This window comes from Notamacropus eugenii, chromosome 2, assembly GCF_028372415.1.
Source record: "Notamacropus eugenii isolate mMacEug1 chromosome 2, mMacEug1.pri_v2, whole genome shotgun sequence".
Classification (NCBI taxonomy): Eukaryota; Metazoa; Chordata; class Mammalia; order Diprotodontia; family Macropodidae; genus Notamacropus; species Notamacropus eugenii.
The window spans coordinates 47,283,539-47,292,463 of record NC_092873.1 but is presented as its reverse complement, the minus strand read 5'-3'; the positions used below and the strand labels follow the sequence as shown (position 1 = coordinate 47,292,463).

The 8,925-nt window shown below is 42.1% G+C and overlaps 1 long non-coding RNA gene across 1 annotated transcript in view; it reads left to right on the top strand.

Moving 5' to 3' along the window:
• The first annotated feature begins 1,158 nt into the window (after positions 1-1,158).
• The window catches only part of LOC140523465 (uncharacterized), a 34,917-nt gene continuing 27,150 nt past the window's right edge, over positions 1,159-8,925 (top strand). Inside the window, exons 1-2 of the long non-coding RNA XR_011973404.1 lie at positions 1,159-1,219; positions 4,711-4,781. This is a non-coding gene — a long non-coding RNA (uncharacterized lncRNA). The remainder of the gene's footprint in view (positions 1,220-4,710; positions 4,782-8,925) is intronic.

Below are 8,925 nucleotides of genomic sequence, written 5' to 3'. Positions count from 1 at the left end.
TGCTTCCACAGCCCTATTTTATGAATGAGGAAAGGGAGACCAAGAAAAGGGAGAGATGAATTTTCTATCTGGAGTTCTAGGTAAGGCTAATGTGGAAAATGGAACAGAACAGAGGCGAGGGAAGCTCCCAGTGTCTAGGCATAATGATCTAAGGCAGAAGGAATAAATGCGTGAGGGAGAAATGAGGCAAGGCAAGTCTCAGAAGAGTGGTTGTGGAGCCCTAGTATCTGGTAGAACTCATAGGTTTTTGTTGTTCAGCCATTTCCAGTTGTGTCTGACTCTTGGTGACCTCATTTGGGGTTTTCTTGGCAAAGATGCTAGAGAAGCTTGCCACTTCCTTCTCCAGTTCATGTGACAGATGAGGAAACTGAGGTGAACAGGGTGTAGTGACTTGCCAGGGTCACACAGCTAGTAAGTGTCTAAGGTCAAATTTGAACCCAGGTCTTCCTGACTACAGGCCAGGCACTCCACCCAGAGTTTGTAAGAGAGCTAGTTAAATGAGCTTTCTGCCACAAGGGTTAGGTGGTTCAAGTCTGATAAATACAAATGAACTGGTACCTCCCATCTATCCCAATTCATCATCCCCAATTCAGACCTTATTTTTACATAGTTGTGCATATTCTGTCTTTCCCATAGTAAGGATTTAATAAATACTTGTTGACTTGACTTGAATGAAGAGAAATGAAATACGAGGTCTCCAGGGTTGTCTTCCTCCCTTTTTGAGGAAACAAATCTGCGGGTCAGCTGAATTGTCGACATCCTAAGAGAGTCCCAGGAATCTGGGCTGACTGGGAGTAGGCTATCACCCAGGCTAAGCAATGGAGGAATGAAGAGGAAGAACAGCAAATATTGACATGGCACTTCACCATTTCACTGTTGGCAAAGAAGAATTTCACATATATTATTTCATTTAAAGACCTTGGAGTTGTGAACCGATTCAACAATTATGAAGAACAATTTGAAACTATGCCCAAATATTTATAGCTGCTCTTTTCTGGTGGCAAAGAATTGGAAATTGAAGAGGATGACCATCAGTTGGGGAATGGCTGAACAAGTTGTGGTATATGATTGTGATGGCATACCATTGTGATATAAGAAAGGATGAGCCAGATGCTCTCAGAAAAACCTGGAGACACTTGCATGAATTGACGCAAAGTGAAATGAGAAGAACCAGGAGAACACTGTACACAGTAACAGCAACATTGTAAGATGATTAACTGTAAGTTACTTAACTATTCTAAGGAATGCAATGATCCAAGACTAAAAAAGAGCTGACCCCAAGGATAAGTAAGTCCTGCCTTTGACATACACTGACTGAGTGATCCTGATCAAGTCATTTAACTTTTTAATTCTCTAGGTCAGTTTCAGATAGAAACCGTGGTCACAAAGCTTCCCTAAGAACCCTTGAGGGGCTGCATATTAATTTAGAAAACCACATATTGTATTTTTATGTATTTTGTTAAATGTTTATGGTGCTTTTTATGTCTTTTGTCAAATGTTTATTGCATTTTTATGTATTTTGTAAAATGTTGCCCAATTACATTTTAATCTAGTTCATGCCTCACTAGGGAATGTTGCCCCCATTTGCTGCCTCTGCTCTAGGCAACTTCATAAGATTCAAAGTGGCAGGAAAAGAAATCCAGATCTGCTTTGATAAAAAAGTTTTCCTCATCTGGGAAAAACTTACATCTAAGAAATCAAAATTCCAGTCCCTATTTCTATCTCTCATTCCTGTTTGGGAATCACAACAATTCTGTGAAGGAAGTACAGTTATTCTTATTTTGTAGATGGGGAAATGAAGGCTGATAAGTTAAGGGACTTGGTCAGGGTCATGCAGCTTTTAAGTGTCTTAGGCAGGATAGAAGCTCAGGTCAAGGTAGCCAGTCTCCACCAGGGTCAAGAAGGAAAGATCCTGGGAGGATCATAGACCAAAAGTCAGAAGAGATATTAGAAGCCACATACTCCACATCCTCATTTTATGTTTGAGGAAAGTGAGCCCTAGGAAGGTCAAGGTCACACAAGTGGTGAACCTCAGACATGGTATTTTGACCCAGGTATTCCCTCCCCAGATTCTGCTTTTATTTCAGCAGGTCTCACGCCCATCCCTAAGAGCCTGATAAGAGTTAGAGCTGAAGGGAATCACAGAGGTCACATGGTCCCATCCTTTTGTTTTAGAGAGTAGAAAATTGAGAGCTGGAGAATTGACTTGGTAAAGTCACATAGACTAAAGTAAGTGGAAGATCAGTGGTGGAAAATAAATGTGAAAAGGAGGCAAGTGTCTTTCTGTTTTCCCAGCTGTTACTTTAGATTTATCAATCAGTCAACATTTATCAAGGGTTTACTGCGTGCCAAGCATTGTGTTAAGCACTGGGGATATAAAAAGAGACAAAAGACAATCCTTGCCCTCAAAGAGCTTAAAATATAATGGGGGTACACAACATGCAAATAAACAGGTACAAAGCAAGCTATAGTTTAGAGGTATATTGCTTCCTGCCTAGACTATTGACAAAGAGGCTAGGTGATGCAGTGGATAGACCATGGGGTGTGAAGTCAGGAAGACCTGAGTTCAGATCTGACCTTGGACACTTACTAGCTGTATGTGACCCTGGGCAAGTCACTTAACCCTGTTTCCCTCAGTTTCCTCATCTGACAAATGAGTTGGTGAAGGAAATGGCAAACCACTCCAGTATCTTTGCCAAGAAAACCCCAAATGGGGTCACAAAGTCAAAAATGACTCAACAGCAACAAAACTATTGACATAGTGTTCTAATCCATCTCCCTGTCTCAAGTCTCTCACCACTTCAGGACAACCCTCATTGTAGCTGTCAAAGTGATTATCTTCAAGCAGAAGTCTTCTGATCACGGCATTTCCTATTCATAGGGAATGAATATCCCTATGAATATTGCCTCTGGGATAAAAAGTAAATTTATCTATTTAGTTTTAAATATCCTTCACATCCTGACCCCAGCTTAGCTTTCCAGATTTCTCAGACATGACTATCTATTTCATCTTCTGCAATCTAACCAACAGTTCTTCTCTTTCTTCTTTACACATGCTTCCTCATCTCCCACCTCCATTCCTTTGAATTGGCTGTCCTCCATTCCTGCCATGCACTCCTTTCTCATTTCCACCTCATAGGATCCTATCTTCCTTTAAAACTGAATTTAAGCACCATCTTGTATATGAAACCTGTTCTGACTCCGGCTGCTAGTGAGTGCGCTGCCTTCCAAACTACCTTGCAGCTCACGACTTTGTGTACATTTGCATTTATTCTCTTTATGTTTATTCTTCATATGTTTCACAAACACACATGTGGTTGCACATACACATGTGTGTTTATATATGTGCATATATAAACACACATGTGTATATATGTGTGTATACACATATGCATATATATATATATATATATTTCTCTGTCTTCAATTAAAAGTACACTTCTTATAAGGAGGGATAATTTCATTTATTCTATTTGTATCCCTAGCCCTTAACACAGTGTCTGGTGCATAGTGGGCACTTCATTTTTGGCAGCTACTCACTAGAAAATGCCTGATGAGTAGTTGTCCAGGTTCTGTTTAAAGACCTCCAAGGATAAAGAAGATCCCCTCCCAGGATGGCCATTCCACTTTTGGACAGTTTGAGTTTTTCCTGCCATAAATCTTAACTTGGACTCTTTACAATTTCTCACCATTATTCTTGTTTCTGCTCTCTGGGTCCATGGAGAACAGTCTAATCTCTACTCAAGTCAGGAAGCCCTTATGGCCCCTGAATCTTACTTTCTGCAGTTCTACCAAGTGGTCTTCATATATTAGGAACTCAAAGCACTTTACCACCCTGATTGCCTTCTGTTGGACACTGTCCAATTTATCAATGCCCTTATTAAACATCGGAGCCTGAAATGGAAGAGCAGAGAGTACATGGCTAAGGTGAGACCAAGTCACTCACAACATTCTAAACATGGCTCATACATCTTCTAGGAGTTGATGGATTTAGGAGTGGGGAGTAGAACACAGACATACACACAAACACAAACTAAATTAGTTAAAATAAATATGTCTAAAGATGGATAAATAGAGATAGAGGAAAAATGAAAAAGAAAGGAAAAGAAAAAGAGAGGAAGAAAAGAAAACAGGAAGGAGGAAGGAAGGAAGAAAGGAAGGAAGGAAAGAAGGAAGAAAAATAAATGATTGATAGGTAGATAGATAAGAGTGGTGTATGGCATGTTCAGAGAGGACTATCACCCCCCATATGAAGGCTGCTGAGCCCTTTTCAGGTCTACTCATCCACCTTTGGTGTCCACCTGATTCACCCAACTATCATCTGTAGCTCCAAGAAACTCCATAGCATGTGCAGTATCCACAGCCCTGTAAACAGTCTCAGCAGAAAGGTCAAACCAGGTTGGTGATAAACAATGGACCTCAAATCTTTTAGTGAGTTAGGGGGCTGTCTATCCCAAGCATGTGAAGATTTCCCCTGGTGGAATGGACAAATGAGAACAGTTAGTTCCAACAGCCGTAAAGGTGGCTGAATCGGGTATTGTGTAGCACTCAGAGCTTGGTCAGACATTGAAGACATCAAGGTCATCCATTGCATCCCAGGACATTGCCAGTTGTCTGGACTTTTGTCCTGACACTGGTCTTTGATGACTCTGGAAGAGGAGAGTGAAGATAGAGACTTTGTGCAACTCTGCTTTCCTTAAATCCAATTAGGCATGAGTCAAGACATCATCCATGATGCCATTGGTCCTCTTCAAAAACAAAGGACAAATAACAACAGATAGGTAAGTAGTCAAGTACACACACACACACACACACACACACACACACACACACACCACACACACACCATCAGGGAGACAGAGCTTCACAGAGTCAGAGTGACATTGAAAACATGGGAACATCATCTCTGGGGAGTAGAGACATCCATCATTATCATCAACTACAAGGCCCTTGAGTCCTTTCCACCCACTCAACTGTTCAGTCAGCCTCAGATTTTCAGGGCACTATTTTTCAGTAGGTCCTACTTCCCTGTCACCTCTCCCCAGATATCCCAACCTGGGCAGAAATATCTTTGGCAAAGCCCAGGTTTGGGCACCAGATGGAAGTCACCTTTCTTTCCCCACAATTTGCAACAGCCTTTAAACTGGTTATCTGTGCCAGATATTTTGAGTCTCCCAGTGGCTGAAAACCAACAAATACACAGTTGAGAAGTGATCAGACCACTCCTTTAGAGCCCAGGGGGCAACCAGTGATAGCAAACAGCTGTCCCCAAGCTGCTTCTCCCCAGTGCAGCCATCCATTAAGCTGTTTCCAGCCTTCATATCAAACCATGGACAGCACCACTCCCTACCTTCACCTCTGGGTTCTGCACTCATCTCCCCAGGTTGGACTCTCTACTCCCATGTCCAGGTGTCTGCTCCATCTCTGACTTTTCAATTACGTATTCTAGAGACACCCAGCTTCCCGACCTTTTCTTCACTTTGTGTTTCCTTTGTCTTCACAATCTAATGAAAAAGAAATTTCCTCTGGAGCTGGAGGGATTCCATTCAAATATCTCTTCTGCCTCCTTTGACCTGCATGAGATCAGACGAGATATTTGAGATCATGGGTCCAGAACTGGAAGCTCAGAGAGGCATCAGAGACAGAACTTGAATGCTAATCTTCATAGCTTTGCACTCAACTCTCAATTCATCACTCGACGTTGGAGTGGAGGGATAGAAGTGGGATTTCTCTTTGGCAAAGGGTCAGAAGTGGGATTTGAACACAGATCATTTACTCCAGAGCTATGGTAAGCTATTCTATCATGCTGTAAAGCCTCAGTTAATTCATTTGTAAAACAGGAATAATTATACATTACTTATCCCAATGAGTTCCTAAGGGAGGAGGGAAATGTTTGATGAAACCTTAAAACTGTGGAAACATGAGTTACTATTTTTGTTATCAAGCAATAGACATTTGTTTGCCAGGTCCTGTATATGTTGTTGTTTAGTCATTTTTAAACATTTCTGATCCTTCATGATTCCATTTGGAGTTTCCTTGGAAAGATACTGGAGTGGTTTGCCATTTCCTTCTCCAGTTCATTTTACAGATAAGGAAACTGGAGCAAACAAGGTTAAGTGACTTGCCAAGGGTCACACAGCTAGTAAGTGTCTGAGGTCACATCTGAACCCAAGTCTTCTAGACTTTAAGCCCAGCACTCTATCCATTATGGCCATCTAGATGCTGGGAGCCCTGTGGTGGTTGTTCTTCATTTTCTAAGAGGACCAAAATGACATCACCATGATAAAGTGAAATTTCATCGTGTCCAACTGTGGCTGATCAGACCAATACAAGCTTGGAATGCTCTACCACAGGTTGGGCACCGATAGTCCGTGTGAACATTTGGGGTGGATATCCCAAATTTGCGCATCCTGCATTTACTTTGTGCTGTCTCAATTCTGCTTTGCTCAAAGAGCACAGCACCCTTTCTGATATGGTCATGCCATGCTGAGCAGTCATGTGCCAGTGTCTCCCGTGTTGCATAATCAAATTCAAAGTTCTTGAGAGAGACCTTGAGAATGTCCTTGTATCACTTCTTCTGACCACCATGTGATCACCTGCCCCTTGCGAGTTCTCCACAAAACAGTTTTTTTGGCAAGCATACATTTTGAATTTGAACAACGTGGCCAGCCCATCAGAGTTTGGATACTTGGCAATTCAGCTCAAGCAAGGACTTTAGTGTCTGGTACCTCATCTTGCCAGGTGATCCTCAGAATCTTCCTAACACAGTTCAAATGGAAGTGATTCAGTTTTCTGGCATGGTGCTGGTAGACTGTCCATGTTTCACAAGCATATAACGATGAGGTCAGCGCAACGGCTCTGTAGACCTTCAGTTTGGTAGTGAGTCTCATACCTCTCCTCTCCCAAACTTTTCTTCAGAGCCTCTCAAACACTGAGCTAGCTCTGGCAATGTATGCATCAACCTCATTTTCAGTGTGTACATCCCTGGAAAGTACACTACCAAGGTAAGTGAACTTATCCACAACATTCAAAACTTCTTCATTTGTTGTAACCGATGATTTCACGTATAAATGTTATGGTGGTGGTTGATGGAGCACCTGTATTTTCTTGGTGTTAATTGTTAGGCCAAAATTAGCACAGGCAGCAGAGAATTGATCCATATTTTGTTGCATCTCAGTTTCAGAGGCTGCATTGAGTACACAATCATCTGCAAACAGAAAATCACGCACCAACACTCCCTTCACTTTGGTTTTGGTTTGTATTGTCCTGCGACAATCACAAAGTAATCTCTCTCTTAGTTATTACTGGCAAAATTTTTGCTAGAGTCCTCCTTAATAAGCTCATCCTTCACCTGGAAGATGGTCATATACCTGAGAGGCAGTGTGGCTTCAGAAAGGGCCAAAGAATGGTCAATATAGTGTTTGCTGCCCGACACTCCAGGAAAAATGCCAGAAGCAGAACAGAGGTCTGTATGCAACATTTGTAGATCTGACCAAGGCCTTTGACACTGTTAGTCATGAGGGCTTATGGAAAATTACGTCAAAACTGGGTTTCCTGGAGAAATTCATCAATATTGTACATCAATTTCATGATGGCTCAGGTTCTAGATAATGGACAATGCTCTCGTGCTTTCCCATTCTCCAGTGGAGTGAAACAGGGATGTGTGCTTGCTCCCATGCTTTTTAGCAGCATGTTGACAAATCTTTTCAATGAGGATGGACATGGCATCAAGGTCAACTACTGTACTGATGGTAAGTTCTCTGGGGCCCTGTACTTGTCTCCAGGAATACAATAGGAGGAATGAAGTAATTCATATTCTCAAGGAGATTGTATTCTACCAATATTTATTTTAGATGCTAACTCTTTGCCCCAGAAGATGACTGCCCCAAGTGATTTCATTAAGCAAAAGCATGAATTGCCCCCTTCCCACCCATCCTACCTCTCCCAGTGTCCTTGATGTCTTGCCTCTTTTCCCATCTCATGATCCCTTTTGACACACCCAGCATGTTCCTGTTTCTTGTCTGAATGATGCTCCACTCCCCTACTCCCCCACTCCCCACCCCCAGGATCAGCTCATTTGTAGAGCTGCTCATTCCATGATCAAGCCTACATCTCAAATGATCGGTCCTGCCCACTTATGTCAGATGTTCCCTGATGATTTATCACTCAGCAACAGATTTCTCCAAGTCCCTTAATTGCATTCTTACCATACACCAGACTTGGAACATTAGAAGAGTAACACACAATCCTGAGCCAAGCTATGAAGAGGTCCATGTCGCCAGGCTGCTAGATAGTATATGTCCACAAGCCTAGAAAAAGACACATTGAAGTATTTCCTAAACTCTACTGGCATTCTTACTGCCAAAATATCTTTGAATGAATTTAGCCTGTAAGAGCTTCCTGAAACCAGTCAAACTAATATATTGCTTGCTATGTGAAATCCACCTACATATTTTTTTTCACATTTTAATGAGTTCATAGAACCAGGGCAGCTAGATGGTGAAGTGGTTAGAGCATTGGGCCTCGTGTCAGGAGGACCTGAGTTGAACTCCAGCCTCACACTCTTTCTAGCTGCGTGACCTTGGGCAAATCACTTAACTCTGCCTCAGTTCCCTAATCTGTCAAGAGAGATGGAGAAGGAAATGACAAACCGCTCCAGTATCTTTGCCAAGAAAACCCCAAATGGGGTCACCAAGAGTCAGACAGGACTGAAATGATTGAACAACAAAAAAAAGGAAGTTTTTCCACCTGGGAGTTCCCTGAACTGGTAAAAATGACAGGGATAGTCTCTATTCCTGTGCTTCCAGGACCATATAAGCTAGAGTTGGAGGGACCCTCAAAGGCCATCCAGTCTAGTTACTTTATTTTACAGATGAGGAAACTGAGACTCCACAAGATGAAGTGATTTCCCCAAAGTCACAAAGC